This window comes from Stomoxys calcitrans, chromosome 2, assembly GCF_963082655.1.
Source record: "Stomoxys calcitrans chromosome 2, idStoCalc2.1, whole genome shotgun sequence".
NCBI lineage: Eukaryota > Metazoa > Arthropoda > Insecta > Diptera > Muscidae > Stomoxys > Stomoxys calcitrans.
In genome coordinates this window covers 108,430,188-108,457,537 of record NC_081553.1, presented here as the reverse complement: position 1 = coordinate 108,457,537, position 27,350 = coordinate 108,430,188, and the positions used below count along the sequence as shown (strand labels likewise).

Below are 27,350 nucleotides of genomic sequence, written 5' to 3'. Positions count from 1 at the left end.
TAAAAAGTGATGGGTGGATGGTAAACTCAGAAATTGACAATTTTCAAAGTTTCGCCATAGGTGCGTCCAATGACAAACTTCATTAGAGCAACATGGAAGGCATATACAATCTTGTTTGAACCGTTGAGTGGAGCGGACATTTTATTTCGCTTCGCAAGAATGTTTTTGTAACTCGTAAATAGGTCATTATTTTTGGAAGAAACATTTAAGTCACTCAAGGATAGCTACTACAGAGGTGTCCATTAGGCGATTGATGGTCTGCGTTTGTTTTCAGTGGAACGGGAGATCTAGTGCCCGGGAGTAGGCTTAGAATGGACTTCAAAGACCCAACAGCTGCGGTGTTGTCTGCTACTGAAACCTCAACTAGTGGACAGACGACTGGTCAGCAGGGGGTTTTGATGAAGATACCTATTTCGTGACTTAAAGACAAGGCCGACCCTATTCAATCTTCCCATGCCTATAATTGCCTTGGCCATCGGCCTTCCCCGGCAAACCAACACGCTCTTTAAAGGGTGGGAATAATAGAAAACGCATCGCTCTCAGGTTTATTGGGAGGCTTGGTGCGAATGATCCTAAGACCCTCACTAATAGGGAGAGAGACTCCTAAAATTGGGCTCGAGTATTCGCTGCACAAGCAAACCCAAAGACTACACTTCTAGATTCGGAAACTGCACCGCAGTCAGGCAAAAGGCTGCGGTCACCTGGAGGGCATCCCATGGCTTAAAGAACTAGGGCGAACAATAGTAAGATAGGTCCCAGAACTTTTTGTAATGTCGCTAGGGACAGTTTGGTGATGGCAGTTGACGACAAGGGAGAAGAACTTGGCAGCATACTTAGGAATAATTTGAGTGGGATAGTCAATGAACTGCAAATGCAAATTTTGCCCATGAACATTCCACTAAGGAACAGGAGCAAACTTCTCACATATCAATGAGTGCAGTCCGATTCAAGTTTAAGCTCAATGATAAGGGGCCTCCTTTTTATAGCCAAGTCCAAAAGGCGTGCCGCAGTGCGACACCTCTTTGGAGAGAAGTTTTACGTGGCATAGTACCTCACAAATGTTGCCAGCATTAGGAGGGGAAAACCACCGCTAAAATTCATGCATTAGGTATATACTGCAGTTGTCAGACCTATAATGCCATATGGTTTTGTGGTGTGGTGGACAGCGCTTCAAAAGTCCGCCTACTGCTCAATACTTGACCGGATCCAAAGGATGGCTTGTTTGTGCATCACAGCCGGTCTGAGGACGACACCATCCGATGCACTAAATTTAATGCTACATCTTATGCCTCTGGACATTGTAGCTACCCAAATTGCAGCGACCACTGCCGAGAGGTAAAGGTTAAGGTCATGTGGCGACACGGACAATGTGTTATACTTAATACAATATCCGATGTTCCTCTCAGTGTGGATAAAACCCTACCTGAGCCGCTTTTTTAAATTTTTTTTAAATTTTTAAATTACTGTACCACTATTCCTGATAGAATTCGATTGGAACTACGATATCTCTGGTAACATAAGTTATATAGACTTCTATATGGATGGTTCCAAACTAAACGACTAGGTGGGCTTTGGGGTGTACTCTAAAGATCTAGAACTGGTCAACTAGAAAGGGTTACCCGACAACTTTGGTGTGTATCAAGCGGAGATCCTTGCAATTAAGGAAGTGGTGGAATGGCTAAAATATAATGTCATAACGACGATTGGCATAAATATCTTCTCAGGCAGCAAGGCAGCCATTAAATCCCTGGAGAACGTATTTCTGAACACAACAACCACCCTCGACTGTCGCAGATCTCTCCAAGAGATAACTGAACAGTTCAAAATTCACCTGTTCTGGTTGCCGGGCCACAGAGATATCCCAGAGAATTGTAAAGCGGACGAGCTTGTGAGACTAGGAACTACCTTACAGACTCCAGGGACACTGGAATCTGTAGGTATGACATGTAAACTAAGTTTTCAGGACCAGGCCCGAAGGGCAACGAATAATTGATGGTCACAAAGAGGGGGCTGTGAGCATTCCAAAATTAATCTAAGGTCTACCGCTATGATGTCATTGGCTAGAATAGACGTCTCAGTCATTGTGTTCGTCATGATAGATCACTGTCTAAACGGAAAACATGCTGACAGACTGAAGGTTGCCAGCAACGACTTTTGCAGAAGATGTGAGGACATCGAAAAAGAAGAAACTAGAACACCTTCTGCGTGTGTCTCCCGCACTAGCAGTCACAAGGAGTTCCACTTTAGATTCTCATTTCTTTGGGAACCTCTCTGATTTAGCGGATGTGAACATTTGCAAGTTGTTGGGCTTTTAAAAGCGATCGTGATGGTTCAACGGTAGAATCTAGAAGGCATCTTCCTTTTTCTGTTCCTGTGGTATCACAATGGACGAAAATGTCTAAGTGAGTCTGATGGCAGACTGCCACTGAAACCTTACCTACTATAAACGGCCCCTGTCATTGAAGATATTGAAAACTTTTCCTATCTTGAGAGCAAATAAACTTAGGACAGAGGATCAAAAGCAGACATCTGCGGACGTATCAACAAGGCTAGAAGTGCCTTTCTTAAACTCAACAAATTTTTTGATATCGAGAGGGGGCCGTACCCTCCCCCTTACCCCAAAAGTACTACCCAAAAATAAATGTAAACTGATCGGAACAATATGGGATTCAAATGAAAGGTATTCAAGAGTAGAGTACTAATTTCACAGTAAAAGTTGGACCAAAATACATGGGGGGCCACCCCAGCCCGAAACCCCTTAAAATAGGTATATTTGACGAACATGACAATATGGGACTCAAATGAAAGGTATTCGGGAGTAGATTACGAATATGCTTAGGAAGTAGGGATAGGCTTTGTATTTTATTGATAACGGAAGGGGGCGGGCCCTCCACCATTACCCCAAAAACACCACCCAAAATCAAAAGTGGACCTATAGGGACAATATGGGTATCAAATGAAAAGTATGTGGGAGTAGATAACGAATCTGGCATACAAATTCATGTCGAAGTATAGGGGGTAACCACACCCCCACAAAAACGTCCAAAATGGGCACATTAGCCAATCACGGATATATGGGACTCGGTTTGTTTGTTCCATATAGACTGAAAAACGGCAGTACCGATTTTCTCGAATTTCGCATATTGTGTAGGTTGGTCTGGAAGGAAACATGGGCTATATATCGGAAGGGGGACGGACCCTCCCTCTTATGCCAAAAACACAACGCAAAATCAAAAGTGGACCGATCGGGACAATATAGGTATCAAATGAAAGGTATTGGAGAGTAGAATACGAATATACTAAGTACCCATCGGGCCGCCCCACCCCCAAAACTTCCCCAAACAAACATTTTGGACGTTCATTTTAATATGGGGCTCAAATGAAAGGTAATCGGGAGTAGATTTCTAATCTGCCATAAAAAATCAGATCGAAGTATAGGGGATCACGCCACACCTCAAAAACGCCATTGGGCCCCTTATGACTATATGATACTTGGCTGAACCGATTTTACCCAGCGGGTAGTAGAAAACGAATTTGATATCCAATTTTGAAGCAAAGTGTTTTGGGATACGACCTAAAGCACCCCCTTAACTGAACTTAATTTCCGTTGGGAATAAAGAGCGAATTTGATATCTAACTTCAGTAATTACAAAGTGGTGGTGGCCTCCCGATTCCGATTTAAGTTGAAACTCAACGATAAGGGACCTTTTTTTATAGCCGAGCGGCATCCCACAGTGCGACACCACTTTGCGAAATTCTTTTAAATTATTGTACCGCCAACATTAAGAGGGGATAAACACCGCTTCGTCCGATGTTCTCGCCAGGATTCGAATGCGTTCAGCGTCATAGGCTACAATAGCACGAATTCGATATCCGCATTGAGGGCGAAGTGTTCCCACCCTACAAAGATATTCAAAAATTAAAGGAGGTGCAGCGGAGCGGGCCCGTTTCGGTTAGTAAATATATGTATCTATAAAAACGGAATAACCAGATAAGTAGACCCCCCATCCTTCGGTGATGGATATAAAAACTTATACTGATAGTGGTCATTGTCAATTTTTCAGTTTTGGTTTTGATCATTAATTCACAATTTAGCTGCTATTCAGTACTTGTTTTTTTTTTCAAACTCCCCACAATAATTTCAATGTTGTTAAAAGTACATTGATATACATTTCTAAGTGTTCTTTAATAATCGCTATCCATCTAAGAAACGCCTTTAATTAAAATCCGGATTAAAACCGCTCCTAACTATCACACGTTACCGGATCGTGACTCAAATGTATTTTTTTAGTAGTTCACTTAAGCAATCGCATACGAAGTGTTAAATCTTGCATTACGAATTGAAGTCACGTCAAAATTTTGTTATCAACACTGCCATATGCCATATGATAGCAATAGTAAAAGCATTTTTATGCGTTTAAGTATTTCCTAACTTTAAGCAGCAGCAGCAGCAGCAGCAAAAAGCAAATAATTCAAAAACAAAATTGATCTACTTTAAGAGAAATAAAAATGCATCGTTTAGTCAATTGAATTTAATATCCAATTAAATGGCATGGTTATGGGTTGTGTTGCATTGCGTTGTCTTGTCTTGGTTTGTTGTCTTTTTATGCACTCTGATTTTACTTTTAGTTTGATGCTAGACCTTGGCAACGTACATTTGAAGTTGCTTCAGGGTAATGTCCATATGATGTTTGGCGATGGCAATTAAAGGTCGACCAATCTTTACATTTGCTATTAAGGAAAGAAAATTGTGGTATTTTTCACTAGAATTGTTACATTGAAATAAAATTTTGTATTTTGTTATCAAGTATAAGAATAAAATTTTAACAATAATCACACTGAAATACAAGTAAAAATGCATAAAATTCGGCCTTGCAATCGGGAGATCGGTCTATATGTCACCTATATCTGCCATGCGACTGTTTTAAGTATAAGATCCTTAATCAACAGGTCGGTCTATATGGCATCTCACTATGGTTCTATGTACACCATACTCGGTTCGGATATTGGGAGGCTTAGTGCAAATTAATTTCAAATTTCAGCTAAATCGGGTTATAAATGTCCCTTTTTGGGGCCTATGATCCGACGGCATAAGGCCCCAATGCAATAAAGCTCCAATGCAATAAAGCCCCAATGCAATAAACCCCCAATGTAATAAAGCCCCAATGCAATAAAGCCCCAATGCAATAAAACCCCAATTTAATAAAGCCCCAAACGGAAAATGACATAAGGTCCCAAACTTTTGTAAATGAAACAAAAGAACGATATTAGACCTTTATTTCGTTTTTTGGGACTTCATTTCATTTTTAAAATTAGGGCTTCATTTCATATGAAATAAGACATCAAATTAAGAAACAAAACAATTAAGATCGTGCTAAGTTCGGCCGGGCCGAATCTTATATACCCTCCACCATGGATCGCATTTGTCGAGTTCTTTGCGCAGTATCTCTTTTTAGGCAAGAAAGAATAATAAATAAGGGCGGAGGAGAAGCAGGAAGAGCTATATCAAGTTAAAGTCCGATTCGGGGCTCTAGATCGGTTTATATGGGAGCTATATCAAGGTATTGATCGATTCAGACCATATTGCACACGCATATTGAAGGCCACGAGAGAAGCCGTTGTACAAAATCGGATGAGAATTGCGCTCCCTAGAGGCCCAAGAAGTCAAGATCCCAGATCGGTTTATATGGCAGCTTTATCAGGTTATTTACCGATTTGCGCCATACTCATCACATTTTTTGTAAGTCATATCAAAACACCTCGTACAAAATTTTAGCCAAATTGGATGAGAATTGGGGCCTCTAGTTGCTCAAGAAGTCAAGATCTAAGATCCGTTTATATGGCACCTATACCAGTTTATGGACCGATTTGGACCATACTTCGCACAAATGTTGGAAGTGATACCAAAACACCTCGTGCAAAATTACAGCCAAATCGGATAAGAATTGCGCCTTCGAAAAGTTCAAGAAGTCAAGACCCAAGATCGGTTTATATGACAGCTTTATCAGGTTATGAACCGATATCAAGTGATATCAAACCAATACGTGCAAAATTTCTGTCAAATTGGTCAGAATTGCGCCCTCTAAAGGCTCAAGAAGTTAAGAACCAAGATCGATTTATATGGCAACTATATCAAACCATGGATCGATTTGGCCTATTTACAATCCCAACCGATCTACACTAAAAAGAAGTATTTGTGTAAAATTTCAAGCGGCTATCTTTACTCCTTCAAAAGTTTGCGTGCTTACGACAGACAGACGGACGGACGGACAGACGGACGGAAAGACGGACGGACAGACGGACGAACAGACGGACGGACAGACGGACGGACAGACGGACGGACATGGCTGGTTCGACTTAAAATAGTACGACCATCAAGAATACATATACTTTATGTGGTCTTAGAAGCGTATTTCGAGGTGTTTCAAACAGAATGGCGAAATTAGTATACCTCTATCCTATGGTGGAGGTTATAAAAAACCCCAAACCAAAATATTTGGGGACGGACAGACGGACGAACAGACGGACGGACATGGCTGGTTCGACTTAAAATAGTACGACCATCAAGAATACATATACTTTATGTGGTCTTAGAAGCGTATTTCGAGGTGTTTCAAACTGAATGGCGAAATTAGTATACCTCCATCCTATGGTGGAGGTTATAAAAAACCCCAAACCAAAATATTTGGGGCTTAATTTTTTTTTTGCATTTTGTTAAAAATAGGACAGAGAGAGCAGCGCATTTAGAAAATTTCGCCAGATATTATGTCACAAATTTTGGGGTCTTATTTCATTTTAGTACGGGGTGTTTTTTTCATTGCGGACTAATTTCAGTTTTACTTTTGGGGCCTTATTTCATTATGAAATAAAACCCCATTTTTAGATTTTTATATCGTTTCCGTTTTGGTACTTTATTGCATTGGGACCTGGTTTCATACCGCCTATGACCCTGTATCGGGAGATCTGTGGATCGGACCATATTCAAATATGATCCGATTTGGCCCGTTCAAAACTAAGCCTGCGTATAGAAAATATATGAATTCGTGCTAAATTTCATTTTTAGATTTTTATATCATTTCCATTTTGGGACTTTATTGCATTGGGACCTGGTTTCATACCGCCTATGACCCTACTTAGGGAGATCTGTGGATCGGATCATATTCAAATATGATCCGATTTGGCCCGTTCAAAACTAAGCCAGCGTATAGAAAATATATGAATTCGTGCTAAATTTCAGCTCAAAATTTTAATTTTTGAAGGCTGAGATTTGAGAGTTAAATCATAAATCGTATGAGTAATAAATAAGCCATTAATAAAAACCATCATACGCATAGAAGTTCTTTATAACAAGCATGAGTTAGAACGTAGATGTACACCAACCCACAACCACACATAATTTCCTATGGCCGTAGGTATAGGAAAAACGAACAAAAGGACACGTACAGTGTAAGCAACTTTGTGTGGTTCACGCTTTGTTGTCATTCTCCAAAGCTGCTTTACCTAGTCGATCATTTGATTCTACTGCCCCTCATAAAATGTGATTTTTTTGTTATTATTTTTTTGGCAACATTAGTTTAAAAAGCTCACGCACGTTTCGTGTTTTGTTTCACTGTAAAACATCTTCAGTTTGGCCTATATTTAAACCATGAATCGTCTTACAAACGATCAACGCTTGAAAATATGATTAAAATTCGTTCTCTGTTAAAGTTCATCACGCGCTTTTTCCATTCCTTCGACGAAGCTCATTCTCAATGGGTAACCAGATTTGTCGATTTTGGAGTGAAGATCAGCCATAAGCATTGCAAGAGCTACCAATACATCCAGAAGCCACACAGTTTGGTGCGGTTTATGGTCTGGTGGCATCATTGGGCCGTACTTCTTCAAAGATGATGCGGATTTATTGAGAGACGAGTTCGGTGAACATTTTATTTCATGTTCGAGACAGGTCAATTGACCGCCTAGATCGTGCGATTTAACGCCTTTAGACTATTTTTTGTGCTATGTTAAAGCTCATGTCTATACAGACAAGCCCGCTCCAATTGACGCACTGGAAGACAACATTGAAGCATTTATTCGTGAGATTCAGGCCCAAATGTTGGAAAGAGTATGCCGAAATTGGACTAAACTGATGGATCATTTGAGGCGCAGTCACGGTTAACATTTGAATGAAATAATCTAAACACATTAAATTTTATGGACCGTACTATCGATTCAAATAAAGATTTCATGCATTTTTCTGAATTTTATGTGTTTTTTTTTTAACTTTCCTATAGCTCTTAAAAAATCACCCTTTACAAACACAATTTCGTATTTACAACTTTATTAATGTGCCCGTCACTAATTTAGAACAAAGAATGCTACACAACCATAATTGCCCATTATGTCCAAGTCCAAGGGCTTATGTTCTTGTCAACGTATTCAATAATCTGAAATAGTTTGTGAATGCGACGGGTAACGCTGATTTAGAAAAAAAAACAAGTAAAAGAGCGATGCCTAAAATACATGGCCCTACATTTGGATATCAAATTCGAAATTGCGATGGCCAGTAAAAAATTACTGTTTGTGGGGTTATTTTTTGAAAGGGATAGACCCCCAGAAAAATGGTCCCGAAAGTGGGTATCAATTCTTGCTCTACCCCCCAATTCCTTTCATTTAAGCCCACATTGACAGGGTCGGTAAATATGCCCGATTTAGTTGTGTTTTGAGGAGTGGGGTGGTCCCCCAAACACTAAGCCCTGAAAATATATCAGCAACGTGCTCTATTCTCATATATTTGAACCCCATATTGCCATTGGCCCCAAAATTGGATATCAAACTCGTTTTCTAATCTCAAATACCATTCACTTAAACCCCTTATTGAAAAAGCCGTCAAATACGTCCGGTTTGGGGTATGGGCCCTAAAAACTATGAGTATCGAGCTCCACTGTCTTGAAAACCCAAATTATCTTGGAGAGCACTTTTGGGTTGTTATGGTGGTTGGATGTCCCCTAGACAGTTAATCCCGAATGTTGATATCAGATTCATGGTCTACTCCCAAAAACCCTTCATTTGAGCCCCATTTTTCCAAAGTCGGTAAACATGACCGGTTTGGGGGCATGGGGCGGCCACTCAGTGACTTGGCTTTGAAAATATATATCAGATTCGTGTTCCACTCTAAAATACCTCTTATTTGAGCCTTATATTGCAATGTTCAGCAAATACTTCCTATTTGGGTGGTGGTATGGGGGTGTGGTGGCCCCATAGACACTTTTCCCGAACATTGATATCATATTCGTGCTTTACTTCCAAATACCTTTCATTTGTGTAAATTTGTCTCTTTTGGGGTATGTTCTAGGGGATGGGCGGGCCCCACATCTGGATATCAGATTCGTATTCTACATTCAAATACCTTTAATTTAGGCCCCATATTGCCATGGTCAGTAAATAAGTCCTGTTTGGGGGTGTTTTGGGAAAGGGGTGGATCCCCAGAAACTTTGTTCCAAATATATCTGCCATATAGACCAATCTGCCGATAAAGGGTCTGAAGCCCATAAAAGCTTTATTTTTAACCGATTTCGCTGAAATTTGAAACAGAGGGTTATCTTAAGCCTCGTGATATCTGAACTAAATATGGATTAGATCGGTCCATATTTAGATATAGCTGCCATATAGACCGATCTCCCGATAAAGGGTCTGAAGCCCATAAAAGCTTTATTTATTACCCAAGTTCGCTGAAGTTTGAAAAAGAGGGTCATCTTAAGCCTCCTGATATCTGACCTAAATATGGATTAAATCGGACTATATTTAGGTATAGCTGCCATATAGAACGATCTCCAGATAAAGGGTCTGAAGACCATAAAAGCTTTACTTTTTACCCGATTTCGCTGAAATTTGAAACAGATGGTTATTTTAAGCCTCCTGATATCTGACCTAAATATGGATTAAATCGGACTATATTTAGGTATAGCTGCCATATAGACCGATCTCCAGATAAAGGGTCTGAAGACCATAAAAGCTTTACTTTTTACCCGATTTCGCTGAAATTTCAAACAGAGGGTTATCTTAAGCCTCCTGATGTCTGACTTAAATATGGAATTAATCGGGCTATATTTACGTATAGCTATATAGCATATAGACCGATCTCCAGATAAAGGGTCTAAATCCAATAAAAGCTTTATTTTTTAACCGATTTCGCTGAAATTTGAAACATTAAGTAGTTTTACGCCTCCTAACATAGGACCCAAATATGGTTCAGATCGGACTTTATTTAGATATAGCTGCAATATAGACCGATCTGCCGATAAAGTGTTTGAAGCTCTTTATTTATTACCCTATTTCGCTGATATATAAAACAGTGGATTATTTAATGCCTCCCGATATCTGACCTAAATATGGTTTAGATCGGACTTTATTTAAATATAGCTGACATAGAGACCGATCTCCCGATAAAGGGTCTGAAGTCCATAAAAGCTTTTATTTTTATCCGATTTCACTGAAATTTGGAATAGTGCGCAGTTTTAAGCCTCGGAACATCCGACCCAAATATGATACAGATCGGAAGATATTCAGATATAGCTGCCATAAAGACCGATCTCCCGATAAAGTGTCTGAAGGCCATAAAAGCTTTATTTATTACCCAAGTTCGCTGAAATTTGAAATTTGTGTCGATTAAGGGTCTGAAGCTCATAAAAGGTTTATTTATTACCCAATTTTGTTGAAACTTCAACAACCTGCCGAATTTAATGACTTTTTACTTTTTTAATTTTTTTAAATTTTTTTTAAATTTTTTTTTAACTTTTTTTTATTTTTTAATTTTTTTTAAATTTTGAATTTTTTTTTTTTAATTTTTTTTTTTTAAGTTTCATTTAATATATCATCTACTGTTCCATTTTTTTTGTTTAGAATACTTTGTTATAGTTTTATATGACCTTTAGATTATAGGTATTTCAGCAAAATTCTTTTTTGTTGTCTTAATTTCAAATTAGATTTTTTTTTGTTCATTTCATAAATTACACTCATTTTCCAAAACCACAAACAATGTGGTTTTAAATGAACCACTACCCTCTAGTTTGCTCCAGTTTCTCAAGAATTGGTTCATGGACCCAGTGTCATAATTAATTGAAGGGTAATAGATGCTATGCTTTGATATCTAGTATGACGATCACTAACAACTGCCAATTTGTGGCCACTTTCGATGTGATTGCTTGAGATTGGAAAGAAGCACAAAAAAATGGAAAAAAATTGCTTTAATCTTAGACTTACCCAAAGCAATACTCTTCACCCACATTCGTTGGGTGATTATGTTGAAGGAGGTGATGGAGGCGCTGGCGCTGGCACTGGACGGGGGCTTTCGAGTGGTTAATTGGAGCTTTGTCTAAATCCCAATTGTTTTTGGCTGGCTATGGTGTGATACCGCTTGTTATCAGGTAAGCGCAAGAGGGGGTTTTCCTTTACAAGCGTAGTGTTATGGCTTTTTTGCGGCTTTTTATTGTTATAAGCTGAAGCCGTTGAAAAAAATCAAAAAAAAAACAGAAACAAAATCCGTTACAATTTTTATTTATTTATTTTGCTTTTTTGGAGGGGTTTTTGAGACACATTCACAAGACACCAAACAAACAAAAAAAGACGCCGACGAAAAACATTTAAAGAAGTCGACTGGCCTGGCTGGCCGCCTGCCTGCCTGGTTGACTAACTAAATAGATTACGACGCGAATTGCGAGCACAATTTTTCGCATAAATTTCGAATTGGCTTAATTTTTGTTTTTTTTTTGTTTTTGGTTGGGCTAACAAGACGGCTCAATGAATTTGCCCGCTATGGTCAAAAAGTACAAGTTATTATATGGATATGTACTTGTACGTGAGTGTGTGTGTGTTTGTGTGTGCTTGTAAATCGATGACAAATGCATATATTGGGGCTTTGTTGTTATGTTTGTTTGTTTGTTGGTTTGCTTGTTTCACTTGGAGTTGTTAATAAAATTCGTTTTAGCCAAATATATACCTAAGATATAGGCGATTTGTTTTTTCGTGGTCGATTTGTGGTGGCTACTTTTTCTTTTGACTCACTACTGCCTTGGTGGGGCAAACTGGCTGCTGCTGCGGCCTGACGACTACTGCCTGCCTTCTGTCTTTATTTTCTTAACTCAGATTTAGAAGGGGATCTAAGTAATTGTAAGCCAAGTTAATAACATTTAGCCAAGGTGATGAACGGTTGGAGTATTTTTCTGCAGCAACAGCAGCAGTTGCTGTGGCGTTCTCTTGTATGTCTTGCTGCAGTTTTTGAATGTTGTTGTTGCTGTTGGTTTTTTTTCTAGACATAAAGCTTGTAAATATTTATTGAAAAATTCACATATTTTCGCATTTGATTTGATTTTGTTTTTTAATTATTATTTTTTTTTTTGTTGTTTTGTTATAAAGTTTTCAACATTCAAACACTCTTAAACATTTCGATTTAGAAGAGAATGAACACTCACGGATGGGCACACACTCTGAAAACATTTATTTAACTGACTAAAACCCGAAACCGTAATTTTGCTTGAGCTACTACTGCATTGCCAGCGATTTGCAAATTTCTTCAGTTGTTTCTTCTTTAGGCCTTGGCAGCTCCCTACTTAGATGTTGAAAGTTTTTATCCCAACGAAATTTACACGGTCCTTAAATAAGTTTTCAGCTGTGTTGTCTGCTCAAAAGGTTTTTTTAAAACTCAATAATTTTCAAGTTTTTTTCTCAATTTTTTCATAATTAAAAATATTGAGGCGCGTCTTTATGCGTTTTTTTCTTTTTTGTCTTTTGAAATTCCGCAAATGTTTTTCACATAACGTTGCTGCACTCTGTCAGTGCTACTGCTTTGCAATGATTGTGTGATTCACTTGTTGCCCAAGAACAAGAATGGGCTGGTTTTTGGATAAATGGCTTTTCCAGCGCAGCCCCCAGAAACCCAGAGAGAAGCAAAGAAGAATTTTCTGTGATCTTCGTTCGGTTTGCGTGCGAAGCGCTTTAGTGTTTCCACTTAACTGAATTACCAACTTTAACAGCAAGTGATGGTAAGGCTCTGTGCTCTGAGCTCTGAGCTCTTGGCAGCTGTGTGTGGCTCTATAGCGGAGCGGAGCAGCAATTCTGCTGCAACGCGAAACAAGCCCCACAACAACAAAAAGTCTTTTTGGCAGAACCTAGAGCACCTCCAAGTAAAAGAGCATTAACTCTAAGAAGTAGCTAGCAGCCCCTTCTTTGCTGTTGTTTGCGTCCCCTTTGCGTCCTGCTGGCCAACAAAAACCAAATCAAAACAAGCGAGCCAAGAAAACCGTACTCCACTCACAACACGTTCAGACGAAAGCGAAAACAAAACAAAAACCTGTATAAAGCAAAGCAAAAAATCACAACAACAACAACAACAACAATAGCAAAGGTAACAGTTACGGCCAGCAACACCCAACCAAGTTGGCTTCTTACACTCACTCGCACTCACAAGCGCACACACCATCACTCATTTAACACGCCCGGCTGGACTAACCACGGTTCTCCCCTTTGCAAAAGATCAAAACCCCCTCCCTTGGCCATTTATCGACCCAAAAACAAAAACAAACCTCAAAAAAAAGGCATTTATCCATTCACATTGCTGCTCATTTAACTTCTTAAGCCCCCCTTTGGGGCATACTTAGCACTTAGCATTAATCCCAGAAAAAGACATAAAGAAAGAGAGCAAGAGAGAGAGAGAGAGAGAGAGAGAGAGAGTAATTAAGTTCGAACGCTCTTATGTGCTCAATTTCAGTGTAAACACTTCAAAAGATCACTTAAAATAATTATTGACCATAATGCTCGCATGTGCGCCCCCCACCACCACATTTGTCACTTGTGTGTTCACATAGGCTTGCCAGATGTGATGATTATATAAATCTGGAGAATTTTTTGGCAATTTAAGTAATACACTCAGAGAAACGTAATAGTAAAAACATAGATTTTTCCAGTTTTTATACCCACCACCAAAGGGTAATAATTTTGTCATTCCATTGGCAACACATCGAAATATTGATTTCCGACCCTATAAGGTATATATATTCTTGGTCCTCGTAAAAATACCGTCCGTTTGACCCTCAGTCTGTCTGTTGAAATCACACTACAGTCTTAAGAAAGGAAGATATTGAGATGAAACTTTGCACAGATTCTTTTTTTCTCCATACGTAGGTTAAATTCGCAAATGGGCTATATCGGTCAAGTCGAAGGATCACTTTATATCGGAGCTCTTCAGCCAAATCTGTACCGATAGTGCCCGTTTACAATCCCCAATGACCAACATCAATAAGATGTATCTGTGCACACTTTCGTGAAGCTAGCTCAGCTCGTTCGACCGCTATAGTGCCGGACGGACGGACGTCTGTGGAATGTCGTTGAAGCATTTCCTATGTCATTGCCAGGGTGTCGCGGGTTCCAACGTTTCATCACCTTCCCCAGATGCCCTATACATACTATCCTTTGCAGCACCCTATACATGCTATCCTTTTGCATTAATGATACCGAAAGACCTCCTGCTTACTTCCTTTCAGTAATAGCCTCGTCTTCTCACGATCAGTCTCCCTGAGATTTTCGTCGTTCTGCCGACCATTTCGGCGTTCCACAGTGTTAAATGGGCGTTCGAAGTTTATTGATAGCAGTCCTCTGGCCTCCACTGCCAAATTGTCTGCTTTTCCATTCCACTTTACTCCGCCATACGATGCGGATCGTGCCATACTCAGAGAAGGCGTTAATCTTCTTCTTACACTCCAAGACTGTTGGTTGTTATTGCCCTGGTGGCCTGTCTACTGTCCTTAATGATGTTTACACTCGACGACCTCGCGTAAAAACAACACCACCTCACGCATTCCGTGATCGCCCGGATCTCTGCCTACAGGACAATAAAAATGGTCATACTGTCTAAAAAAATTCTCAGTCCCTGGGTTCTTAATATAGAAGCCCAGGCCCACTCCGTCCTCTAGCTTTAATACATCTGTATAGCATGATCCTACAGATGGCAATACCAGGGTTCCGTCAGGTTCGCACTCGATCAGGTATCCGATCGACAACCTCTTCCATTCCTTGCAGGTTTGCTATAATTGCCTCAATTACAAAGCGAGGGTATGACCTGCTCCTATCCTCTATCCATTCTCTCATTGCCTTAAGTCTCAAAGTCGCAGTGGCTTAATCTGTAGGTCTATTGGTCGGATATCTAGAATAGTCTACAGTGCCCTAGTGGGTCTGTTGTATTATCTTTCCGCTACACTTTTTCTCCATCGCAGTCCCCCAAACATCTTCAGGCGCCATTTCGGGCCCACGCCTACATAGAGCCCAACAACTGTGAGCCTTCTCGGTACGCTCCTGAATGTGAGACTTTCAATTCAGTTTCGTGTCCAAGATCACTCCTAGGTATTTGAAGGTGGTGCGTCAAATTGACCCACTTTAGCTTCCTCGTCAACAGGCAGATGTCAGTCTTCTCTGAGACCCCTAAGTCTAGACCAGTCGTATGCCATATGAAAGCCCCTTTTGGCCCTTCTGCATAGCTGCTTCGGATCCTTTACCCAAATCCCTCCTCAGTCAGAATCCGCAATATCTTGATATAACCCTTCGACGTCCGTGTCGAGTATGTTTTAGGTCGGACTATTTTTGGGTATAGCCCTCATATGGACTGATCCACAGTGGGATTGAAACGAAAACATTAGTAAACAATATTCCATTTTAGACCGGATGGAAATAACTCTTTGAAATGGTTAAAGCTGAAGTATAATCGAGATCATATGCAAAATATAAAGGCCATAGGTGGTCCGGGCGCCTCTTGGTGAATAATTTTTCGGGCTGCCAAATCTTCTTTTGTGGTCCGATTTTCAGCCAAAAATAGATGCTATACTTAAGATATGGAAAGAACATTTTTCTCAGCTGCTGGTAACCATCAATGGCGGCGAAGAGGATACCAAAGCCAATATCTACTGAAATGTATACCGCCTAATCAGAATGAGGTTATCGAAGTAGTTTCCAGGCTACAGAACGGAAGAAGTTCGCACAATTTACTTTCAAATCCCATATTCGATGATTGGAACCTTACCTGACTATGTCCTGTACTCAAGAAATGGGACAACACCGTGTGTGACACTGTTGTTGAAAGTCATAACAGAAGACTATATGGGAAATTTCGGACAAATCAAATAAAAATCGAGGCCTGTAAGGGTTCAAGAAGTCAAATCGGGAGATCGGTTTATATGGGAGCTATATCAGGATCTTGACCGATTTGGATCATACTTGGCACATTTGTTGAAAGTCATAACAGAATTCATAACAGAACATAACTATGTGCTAAATTTCAGCCAAATCGGAAAAAAATTGTGGCTTCCAGGGGCCCATTTGCAATCCGCAACAACCTACATCAATAAGAAGTATCTGTGCAAAATTTGCTGCTAGCTTTACGTGTTCGACCGCTATCGTGAATTCGACAGACGGACGGACGGGCATGGCTAGATCGACTCAGAATGGCGAGACGATCGAGAATATATATACAATACTTTATTGATCTAGGACAATATTTCGAGATGTTACAAACGGAATGACTATATTAGTATACCCCCATCCTATTGTCGTGGGTATAAAAAAATGATACTCATTCATAACTCTCCCAATTTATATTCCACAGAACTGTACAGTACTTTCAAGATGTTGGAATTACATAAAATGCTGTTATTTTAGAATAACTTCCAAATTAGAATAACTTCCAATGTTGCTGGGTATTCAGCAAATCGTACAATAGCGAAACAATATTGAAACGAAAGACTTAAGACACGAACTTGAATAATTGCAAATACAAATTCAGCCATGAAAATTCCGTTAAGGGGCAAACTTCTCACATAACAATGAGTTCTGTTCGGTTCAAGTTTAAGCTCAATAATAAGAGGCCTCCTTTTTATAGCCGAGCTTGAACGCCGTGCCGCAAAGCGACACCTCTTTGGGAGAATATTTTACATGGCAAAGTACCTCGCAAATGTAGCCAGCATTAGGAGAGGAGAGAGAGCCAGCATTAGGAGAGGAGAGAGAGCCAGCTGAAAATTTTTCTGATGTTCTCGCCAGGCAATATTAGGTAATATAATTTTTATACCCTGTACCACAGTGATGGTGCATTTGTTTGCAACGCTAAGAAGGAGAAGAGAGAGAGATAAGTATACCGATCGACTCAGAATCACTTTCTGATTCGATTTAGCCATGTCCGTCTGTGAGTTCATGTATTCTTGTAATCAAAGTTCAGGTCGCATTTGTTGTCCGATTGTAACGAAATTTTGCACATGGAACTTTCTTGGCCCAAGGACAAACGCTATTGATTTTGAAAAAGTCGGTTCAGATTTAGATATATTTCATCCGATATGTCTTTTTAAGGCTGCAGAAGCCACAATTTTCATCCGATCTTTACAAAATTTTGCGCGAGGTGTTTCGTTTGACGTCCTAATATGTGTGGAAAATTTCATGAAAATCGGTCCAGATTTACATATAGCTCCCATATATATCTTTCATCCGATATGGCCGTTTAAGGCATGGAGTGTCTTATTTGACGTCTCCATATGTGTGCAAAATTTCATAAAAATCAGTCCAGATTTAGATATAGCTCCCATATATTGGGTTGCCCAACAAGTAATTGCGGATTTTTCCTATAGTCTGCGTTGACAAATTTTTTCACAGCTTGTGACTCTGTAATTGCATTCTTTCTTCTGTCAGTTATTAGCTGTTACTTTTAGCTTGCTTTAGAAAAAAAGTGTAAAAAAAAGTATATTTGATTATAGTTCATTCTAAGTTTTATTAAAAATGCATTTACTTTCTTTTAAAAAATCCGCAATTACTTTTTGGGCAACTCAATATTTCATGTCCCAGTATGTGTCATTAAAATTAGCACAGGTTTCGATATAACTCCCATATAATCTCTTATGCGATATGGTATTTTAAAGATGTGGAAATCCAAATCTTTTATCCTATGGTAGGAAAATCTTACGAGGTTCTAAATTGCTATTTCAATTGTTATCCAAATTATAGTCTGACTAGATTTCGAGATAAGTTCTACATATAAAAGGTACTACATGCACGAGGTGGTGTAAGGTATTATATAATCGGTACCGCCCGACTTTTGCCTTTCCTTACTGGTTTGATATTTAAAGAAGAGGGAACCCTCCTCCTTAGCACGAAATTTTGTTTTTGCTCCCTTAGGATAACCCAATAAGATGAATCTGAAAAAATTTGATCCATGCCCCACCCTTAAAGGCACAAAATTGACATATGGCACTGCCACGCTAATATTTATATCGAATGAGAAATATTGGGTTGCCCAAAAAGTAATTGCGGATTTTTCATATAGTCGGCGTTGACAAATTTTTTCACAGCTTGTGACTCTGTAATTGCATTCTTTCTTCTGTCAGTTATCAGCTGTTACTTTTAGCTTGCTTTAGAAAAAAAGTGTAAAAAAAGTATATTTGATTATAGTTCATTCAAAGTTTTATTAAAAATGCATTTACTTTCTTTTAAAAAATCCGCAATTACGTTTTGGGCAACTCAATATTTCATGTCCCAGTATGTGTCATTAAAATTAGCACAGGTTTCGATATAACTCCCATATAATCTCTTATGCGATATGGTATTTTAAAGATGTGGAAGTCCAAATCTTTTATCCTATGGTAGGAAAATCTTACGAGGTTCTAAATTGCTATTTCAATTGTTATCCAAATTATAGTCTGACTAGATTTTAAGATAAGTTCTACATATAAAGGGTACTACATGCACGAGGTGGTGTAGGGTATGATATAGTCGGTACCGCCCGACTTTTGCCTTTCCTAACTGGTTTGATATTTAAAGAAGAGAGGACCCTCCTCCTTGCGCCCTTAGGTGAATCTGAAAAAAAATTGGTTTATGCCCCACCCTTAAAGGCATAAAATTGACATGTGGTACTGCCACACTAATATTTATATCGAATGAAAAATATTAAGGAGTAGCAAAGTATACCACCGTGGCGCAGAGGTTAGCATGTCCGCCTTTGACGCCGAATGCCTGGGTAGTAATCCCCTTACTAATGCTGGCAACATTTGTGAGGTATCCTGCCATGGTTAAACTTCTCTACTAAGTGCTGTCGTTATGCGGCATGCCTTTCGGACTCGGCATAAAAAAGGAGGCCCATTATCATTGAGCTTAAACTTTAATCGGACTGCACTCATTAATATGAGAGACGTTTCACCTATTCCTTAATGGAATGTTGATGGGAAATTTCGTTTAGAGTATAAATCTGATATGCAAATTTGGGACAAAGAATCTGAGGGACCGCTTACCCCTAAAAATCTCGGATAATATGATACTCTAATGATAGTTATAAAGAGCGTGGAGAACGAATCTAATGTTATAATTTGGTGTCTGGAGAACATCCCACAATGAGAAAAAAGTAATTTAACCACCACCGCGATATCATTTCTCCCACTCTGTATTTGGTCTGCTCATGCTCTGCGTTTCAAAGTATGAGAGCAGTGCACATACCAAAGAATGAGTTAAAGTTTCACACTGGCTTATTAGAATTGTAGAGTGACTGCTGGCCAAAGGTTGAACTGAGCATCCAATACAAGCGGGCACTTAGGTCAATCGCGACAATAGTATTCAAAGGTCTTTGGGTGGAGAAGGACCCATGGCCATAAAAATCTTGATCCTCTTGATGTAGCCTACAAAAATTTTAATGAAATATTCTTTTTTTAAACCAATTCTTAAACTGCTTAATAGAAATATTTTTTCTATGTTGTCTCAATAAAGGCTTCTTTTCGCCTGTTTTTTATTAGAATTGTCATGTTATTTGTATAAAAATCAAAAATAAGTGCCGCATATGGTTTGGATTGGACCATATTTCGATTAAACTGTCACATTTGTCTATATGATTAAAAGTCCTAAGCTCATAAGTCACATTTTTGGCATATTTCAACACTATTTAAATCAGTAAGCGTATTTAAAATGCCTTACCATCATATAAACCGATCCCCTTTAAATCGTATGATGCTTATAAATGGGGTATTTTTGATAAATTTGACTTCAATTTTAAACTGTATTTTAAATTTCATCTCTCGGCAACCGTCGGTCTAAATCCGGCTTTGTTTCGAAATATCTTTAAATTTTGGATACTTTTAACGTTTAGATAAATCTGGCAAGCCTGTGTTTGAATGTCGTTTTTTGTTTTTGGTTATGCTCTTGTGCTCACAAGCTCAAAGTTTGCTCTTATTTAGTTAATTGCTTTGGGCGCTATTTAAGCTGATTTCTTTTTCAGCCAAATTGATCTCTTTTCTACAATCAAAGAGGCTGTTTAAAGAAAGAGTAGAAACGTTATTTCTTCTTTAACGAATGTTATCACGAATAACAAGATTGTCTTTTTTCAGCTGACACACGACATTAAAATTCAATTTTGAATAAAGATTTATGTTTGGCAAAAAAAATTGGGCCTTTCTTTCATCTGATGTCATATACATTTTATTCCCCTTGTTGTTGTTGTAAATTTATTGGTTAAACCTACTTAACAAATGGTTGTTGTTTTTAATTGTTCCCTTGTACTACCAATGGACTACAAGCACATTAACAATTCTTAATGGTCTAAACATTTTAAAATGATCAAAATATTTGGAGAGGATTTATCTATGTATCTATAGAAACCCTCTGTTTCAGTACGTATGTCATACATACTTTTGGACAGACTGTTAGGAAGGTCATTTTCATTTCGAAAGTAGTAAATACGAACAGCATGAAAGCACAAAAAAAATCGTTCCCATAATCTGTCATACTTTATGTTAAAGACTCTATAGAGGCTGATAGAAACATATCTTAGGTCTAAAATTCCTAAGAATCGCCTGTATAGACAACATTTTACCTTTTGCAAGGGCAAGTCTACTGAAACAGGCCTTCATGAGCTAGTGGACATAGTGGAAAGCTCTCTCGCTGCCAAACTAATGCAATATGTAGCACTTCTTGACATTAAGGCTTTCAGTAATGTTAAACCGCCATCAATCACGAAGGTGCTGACAAATCTAGTCGTAAATGTCACCTTCAAAAAGTATTGGGTTGTCCAAAAAGTAATTGCGGATTTTTCATATAGTCGGCGTTGACAAATTTTTTCACAGCTTGTGACTCTGTAATTGCATTCTTTCTTCTGTCAGTTATCAGCTGTTACTTTTAGCTTGCTTTAGAAAAAAAGTGTAAAAAAAGTATATTTGATTAAAGTTCATTCAAAGTTTTATTAAAAATGCAATTACTTTCTTTTAAAAAATCCGCAATTACTTTTTGGGCAACCCAATATATGAATAACTAAAAGACACAGATGGGTCAGTGGAGAAACATCTCAAGGATGTCCTGTTCTTGTCCAAATACAATGGGTTCTGTCTACCGGTTGTCACTTTGCTGGCATAATGTCGTATGCGCAGCTAGTGCTAGCCGGATGGTGTGGTTCTTAGGAAATGCCGATCTCACCAACAGGAACAACATTTTTACGTTCAAACCTGGAAAAATTAAAAAAGTATGTTTGACCCAAAAAGAAACGACTAAACTGAGAGGTCTAGCTGAACGAGAAATCACCACCACACCTACCTGCAAGGATACCTTCTCGCCGGATGTTCTGGCGAGGAATATGCCCTCCCTCTGGAGCAAGAACTTCACCATAGCAACCTATTATATCTGGTTGCCCCGTACCTACCTCTTCATCTAACTATCCCTACCTATCCCATTTCGGTACAACATCTATATGATCTTAGTCAATTTCGGAAAACGTTACACACATCACGAATCGTTTTATTTATATAACAAGTAAAATCGTGCTATGTTCGGCCGGGCTGAATCTTATATACCCTGCACCATGGATCGCATTTGTCGAGCTCATGCCACGGTATCTCTTTTTAGGCAAACAAAGGATAAAAGAAAAGAATTGCTATGTTATTGAAACAATATCAAGTTATGGTTCATGTCGGACCATAATTGAACTGAATATTGGAGACCATAGTAGAAGTCATTGTGTAAAATTTCAGCCACATCTAGTAAAAATTGCGCACTTTAGGGGCTGAAGAAATAAAATAGGGAGATCGGTTTATAGGGAAGCTGCATTAGGCTATAAGCCGATTCATGCCATTTTCGACACGTATGTTAAAGGTCATAAGAGAAGCCGTTGTACAAAATTTCAGCTAAGTAGTGGCTCAAGAAGTCAAGACCCCAGATCTGTTTATATGGAAGCTGTATCAGGTTATGGACCAATTTGAACTGTTCTTAGCACAGTTGTTGAAAGTCATAACCAAACACCCCATGCAAAATTTCAGCCAAATCGGATAGGAACTGCTTCCTGTAGAGACATAAGAAGTCAAGACCCCAGATCGGTTTATATGGCAACTATATCAAAACATAGACTGATTTAAACCATACTCAGCATAGTTGTTGGAAGTCATAATAAAACACCTCATGCAAAATTTCACCCAAATCGGATAGGAATTGCTCCCTGTAGAGACTTAAGAAGTCAAGACCCCAGATCGGTTTATATGGCAGCTATATCAAAACGTAGACCGATATAGCCCATTTACTATCCCAACCGACCTACACTAATAAGAAGTATTTGTGCCAAAGTTCAAGCGGCTAGCTTTACTCCTTCGAAAGTTAGGGTGCTTTCGACAGACAGACGGACGGACGGACATGGCTAGTTCGATTTAAAATGTCATGACGATCAAGAATATATATACTTTATGGGATCTTAGACGAATATTTCGAGGAGTTACAAACAGAATGACGAAATTAGTATACCCCCATCCTATGGTGGAGGGTATAAAAATTGGGTATAATTTAATTCTAGTCCCATGGAATTTTTATGACATCTATTTCTTCGGAGAACTCGGCCGCCAAGAATAATGTCTCGCCCCAACTGAACGCTTACGTGCTATCCGTTCGCCTAGGTGTATCCGAATATTGTATTGTTATGGTAGGTATATGCCGAACGGCATTTTCAGACCACTTGGCCGGAACAAAAATCCCTCCTCTACCTGTCTAGAGAAAGCTCTTTCTACTGGGGAAGGACAAGGAATACTATAGAAAGAGATCCAAAAAGATAAATTTCACAACTACAATGCCTGCCTTTTAAAAACTAACTCTTTCACTACTTCTCTTTTATATTCCCATATTGGTTCGGACAGACGTCCAAGCGTTTTTAAGGTTATAAGTATCAGGATCTTTGTAAGCTGTCACCTGAAGCACAGCGGCCTGTCAGTGCTTTTTTGCTGAGTCCCACAATGGTGCAGAGGAGTTGAGCCGTTGTTAATCGAGCTGGAAAGTGTTTTCATACCCTCCACCGTAGGATGGATTATACTAAATTCGTCATTCCGTTTGTAACACCTCGAAATATGCGTCTAAGGTCCGATAAAGTATATTTATTCTTGATCGTCATAACATTTTAAGTCGATCTACTCCGTTCGTCCGTCCATCCGTCTGTCTGTCGTCCCTCCGTCTGTCTATCGTCCCTCCGTCTGTCTGTCCATCCGTCCGCCTGTCCGTCCATCCGTATGTCCGTCCGTCTGTCCGATCGTCTGTCCGTCCATTTTAGGTCGATCAAGTCCGTCCGTCCATCCATCCATCTGTCCGTCCGACTGTCTGTCCGTCTGTATGTCTGTCCGTCTGTATGTCTGTCCGTCCGTCTGTCCGATCGTCTGTCCGTCCGTCTGTCCCTCCGTCAGTCCCTCCGTCTGTCCCTCCGTCCGTCCGTCTGTCGAAAGAACGGTAACTTTCAAAAGAGTAAAGCTAGGCGCTTGAAATTATTAATTATCCGATTTGGCTGAAATTTTGCACATATCGCTGAGAAATGACTTCCAACAACTGTGCCAAGTAAGGTCTAAATCAGTCCATAACCTGATATAGCTGCCATATAAACCGATATTGGGTCTAGACTTCTTGAGCCTCTAGAGGCCGAACTATTACCCTTTTTGGCTGAAATTTTGCACATGATATTTTGCTATCACTTCCAACAACTATGCTAAGTATGGTTCATAACCTGATATAGCTCCCATATAAACCGATCTCCCAAGTAGACTTCTTGAGCTTCTAGAGGGCGCAATTCTTATCCGATTTGGCTGAAATTTTGCACATGGTGTTTTGGTAAGACTTCCAACAATTGTGCCAAGTTGGTTGACATTTTGCATAGTTCATTTTGGTATGACTTCCAACAAGTATGGTCTAAATGGGTATGGATAACCTGATATAGCCTGAAATTTTGGTGGTGATATTTTTCTATAAGTTCTAGCAGCCATGATAAGTACTAGAGTTTCGCACAGTATAGAGGAATGCCCAAACTCGCTCAGCAGAAGGGCGTACTTGTAGCTGTACATTTTTTGTATCGACCATTCATAATTTTAACATTTCAAGCATTCTCACCTCAATGCTGATCTTGAAGAATTATTTGAGTAATTTGAATAATTGCTGAATGAAAATTAAATCACACAGTGTCAAACAATTTGTAAGATACAAATGTAACAACATAAGTATGGACACGCTACCTACCTACCTACAGTGTGTGTGTATCATTCACATGTGTCCAATAAAATCAATATCAGTGGTCATTTTTGAATTTCTTAATAATTGTTTGGTAATTGCTTTTGAATAAAATTGGAAATTTTATTTCCAATTACACTCAGATCGTGTCGGTTAAGCAGAAACTTTTGTTGTCGCTGTTGCTGTTGTTGTTCTTTGAACAAAGCTGAGAAAAAATAAGAAATAATGGCTCCATATATCGTGTCAAATGGACATTAAATAATCAATATGTATATTTCAGAAAGACAGCGGGAAGTATCGGTATTTATAACACTGAATGTCCCCATACAGCGGTGGTTGGTTTGCGGTGTTTTTTTCCTTATACCAAGACGACACTGCATGCGGGCAAACGCCGCCGATTCAATCTGCAATCTCACGCAGGCTCAAGTCATAGGCAAGTCACAAACTTTTGCTACCAAAAAACAATAATCTTCACATGGGGCCACTCTGGAACTCACATATGGTTCCTTGGATGCTTACAGCCAACAATATGGAGGAGCTTAATTTTACGCATCTCATTTTAAAGTTAGTTATGACCGTCGTAACAAGAATTTAGCGGATTTTGTGGAGCATACATGAAAGAATGGCTATGGACATATGTATGATCATGTTTACTCTTCTCGGCTTTATCGCAATCCATTTGGCAGACATAAAGGACTTCTTTGTTCAAAGTATTACAATGAATTTAATCGATGAAGAAACAAATGAGACACGCACATTTTCGACTTATAGCTTAAGCTCAACATGAAGAAAATGTCCAATATTGAATAAGAGATGTCAATCCCTTTTCTAAAGGGATTGGTAGATCAAGTTATAAGTTGGGGCATCGGATTAGTAGCTCAAAACGCAAATGGGGGCTCAAGGAGTAACATAGAGAGATCGATTTATATGGGAGCTGTATCGGGCTATAGACCGATTCAGACCATAATAAACACGTATATTGATGGTCATGAGAGGATCCGTCGTACAAAATTTCAGGAAAATCGGATAATAATTGCGACCTCTAGAGGCTCAAGAAGTCAAAATCCCAGATCGGTTTATATGACAGCTATATCAGGTTATGAACCGATTTGAACCTTATTTGACACAGTTGTTGAAAGTAAGAATAAAATACGTCATGCAAAATTTCAGCCAAATCGGATAGGAATTGCGCCCTCTAGAAGCTCAAGAAGTCAAGTCCCCAGATCTGTTTATATGACAGCTATATCAGGTTATGAACGGATTTGAACCATACTTGGCACAATTGTTGGAATACTTCGTGCAAAAATTCATTCAAATCGAATAAGAATTGCGCCCTCTAGAAGCTCAAGAAGTCAAGTCCCCAGATCTGTTTATATGACAGCTATATCAGGTTATGAACGGATTTGAACCATACTTGGCACAATTGTTGGATGTCATAAAAAAACACGTCGTGCAAAATTTCATTCTAATTGGATAAGAATTGCGCACTCATGAGGCTCAAGAAGTCAAGACCCAAGATCGGTTTATATGTGCTAAACAAGTAAAAGCGTGCTAAGTTCGACCGGGCCGAAACTTGGAAATCCACCACCATGGATTCTGCTAAAAATGTATACGAAATAAATGTAGTTGAAGGGCATAGTTTTATTCTACAAACCAAACTTCTGCCAAACCAGCAAAAATTATAGCTTCTAGGAACCGAACAAGGATAATCGAGAGACCGGTTTACATGGGAGCAATATCAGGTTATAGACTGATTTGGACCATATTTGGCACAGTTACTGGAAGTCGTAATAGAACACCGCATGCAAAATTTCAGCCAAATCGGACAAAAATTGCGGCTTGTAACGACTGAACCGATATGGCCCATTTGCAATCCCCAACGACCTACATCAATGTAGTTGTTGTTGTTATTTTAGCAACATTTTCATGTGGAGGTGGCGATCCTCGTCATGCTCCTGTAGGTGAGCAAGCTCGTTCTTGTCCAAAGGACCGATCGCCCCTGGAACAAGTTCGCCATTGGTTTTTTAAAGGCGCCAATAACTCGCCTTGTCATATATACATAGGCACTCAGTATCTGTGCAACAGTCGGTGCCGCCCGACCACTCACTGAGACTCTCCGCTCATTGTCCGCGACTGCCGTTGCAACTATTTCGTATGAAGTATTCCACTATCCGTAACCTGTGGACGCTCACGGTAGCTCGCAGCTAAGCTTCTCATCACAACAGTGAACACCACACAGATCGGACCTCAATGTTCCAGCCTGGTGCTCACAGCTATCCCGTGCCAGGACCTACATCAATATTAAGTATTTGTGCAAAATTTCAAGCGATTAGCTATACGCGGCCGCTATCGGCCGCTATCGTGATTTCGACAGACGGATGGACGGTGGGACATGGTTGGATCGACTCAGAACATAGAGACGATCAAAAGTCTTAGACGAATATTTCGAGGTGTTACAAACTGAATGACTAGATTAGTATACCCCAATCCTATGGTGGTGGGTATAAAAAGGCTTTATTTAGGTTATGGACCGATTCGGGCCTAATTTAGTTTGGATGTTAGAGACCATAGTGGAAATTATTGAGCAAAGTTTTAGCCATATCGGATAAGAGTTGGGCCCTTTAGAGACTTAAGAAGTTATGGACCGGTTCAGACCAGATTTGGATGTATGTTGAAGGTAATAAGAGAAGTCAATGTACAAATTTTCAAATCGTATAAGAATTGCCTACTCTAGAGGCTCATGAAATCAAATATGAAGATCGGTTTATATCAGGTTATGACCCGATTAAGACCATACTTGGCATAGTTTTTGGAAGTCGAAACAAAATACTTTTTGCAAAATTTCAGCTAAA

At 39.3% G+C, this 27,350-nt stretch overlaps 1 protein-coding gene across 2 annotated transcripts in view; it reads right to left on the bottom strand.

The window, feature by feature from the left end:
• The window catches only part of LOC106091832 (serine-rich adhesin for platelets), a 202,132-nt gene extending 189,006 nt beyond the window's left edge, over window positions 1-13,126 (bottom strand). The window contains exons 1-2 of one of the 2 annotated variants that reach the window (XM_059363141.1): window positions 11,978-13,126; window positions 11,242-11,477 (exon numbers count right to left, since the gene is read on the bottom strand). The gene's annotated coding sequence lies outside the window, so the exon portion shown is untranslated. Of the gene's footprint in view, window positions 1-11,241 lie in introns of both variants that reach the window. The other variant, XM_059363140.1, reaches the window with a different exon arrangement.
• Between the last annotated feature and the right edge of the window lie 14,224 nt (window positions 13,127-27,350).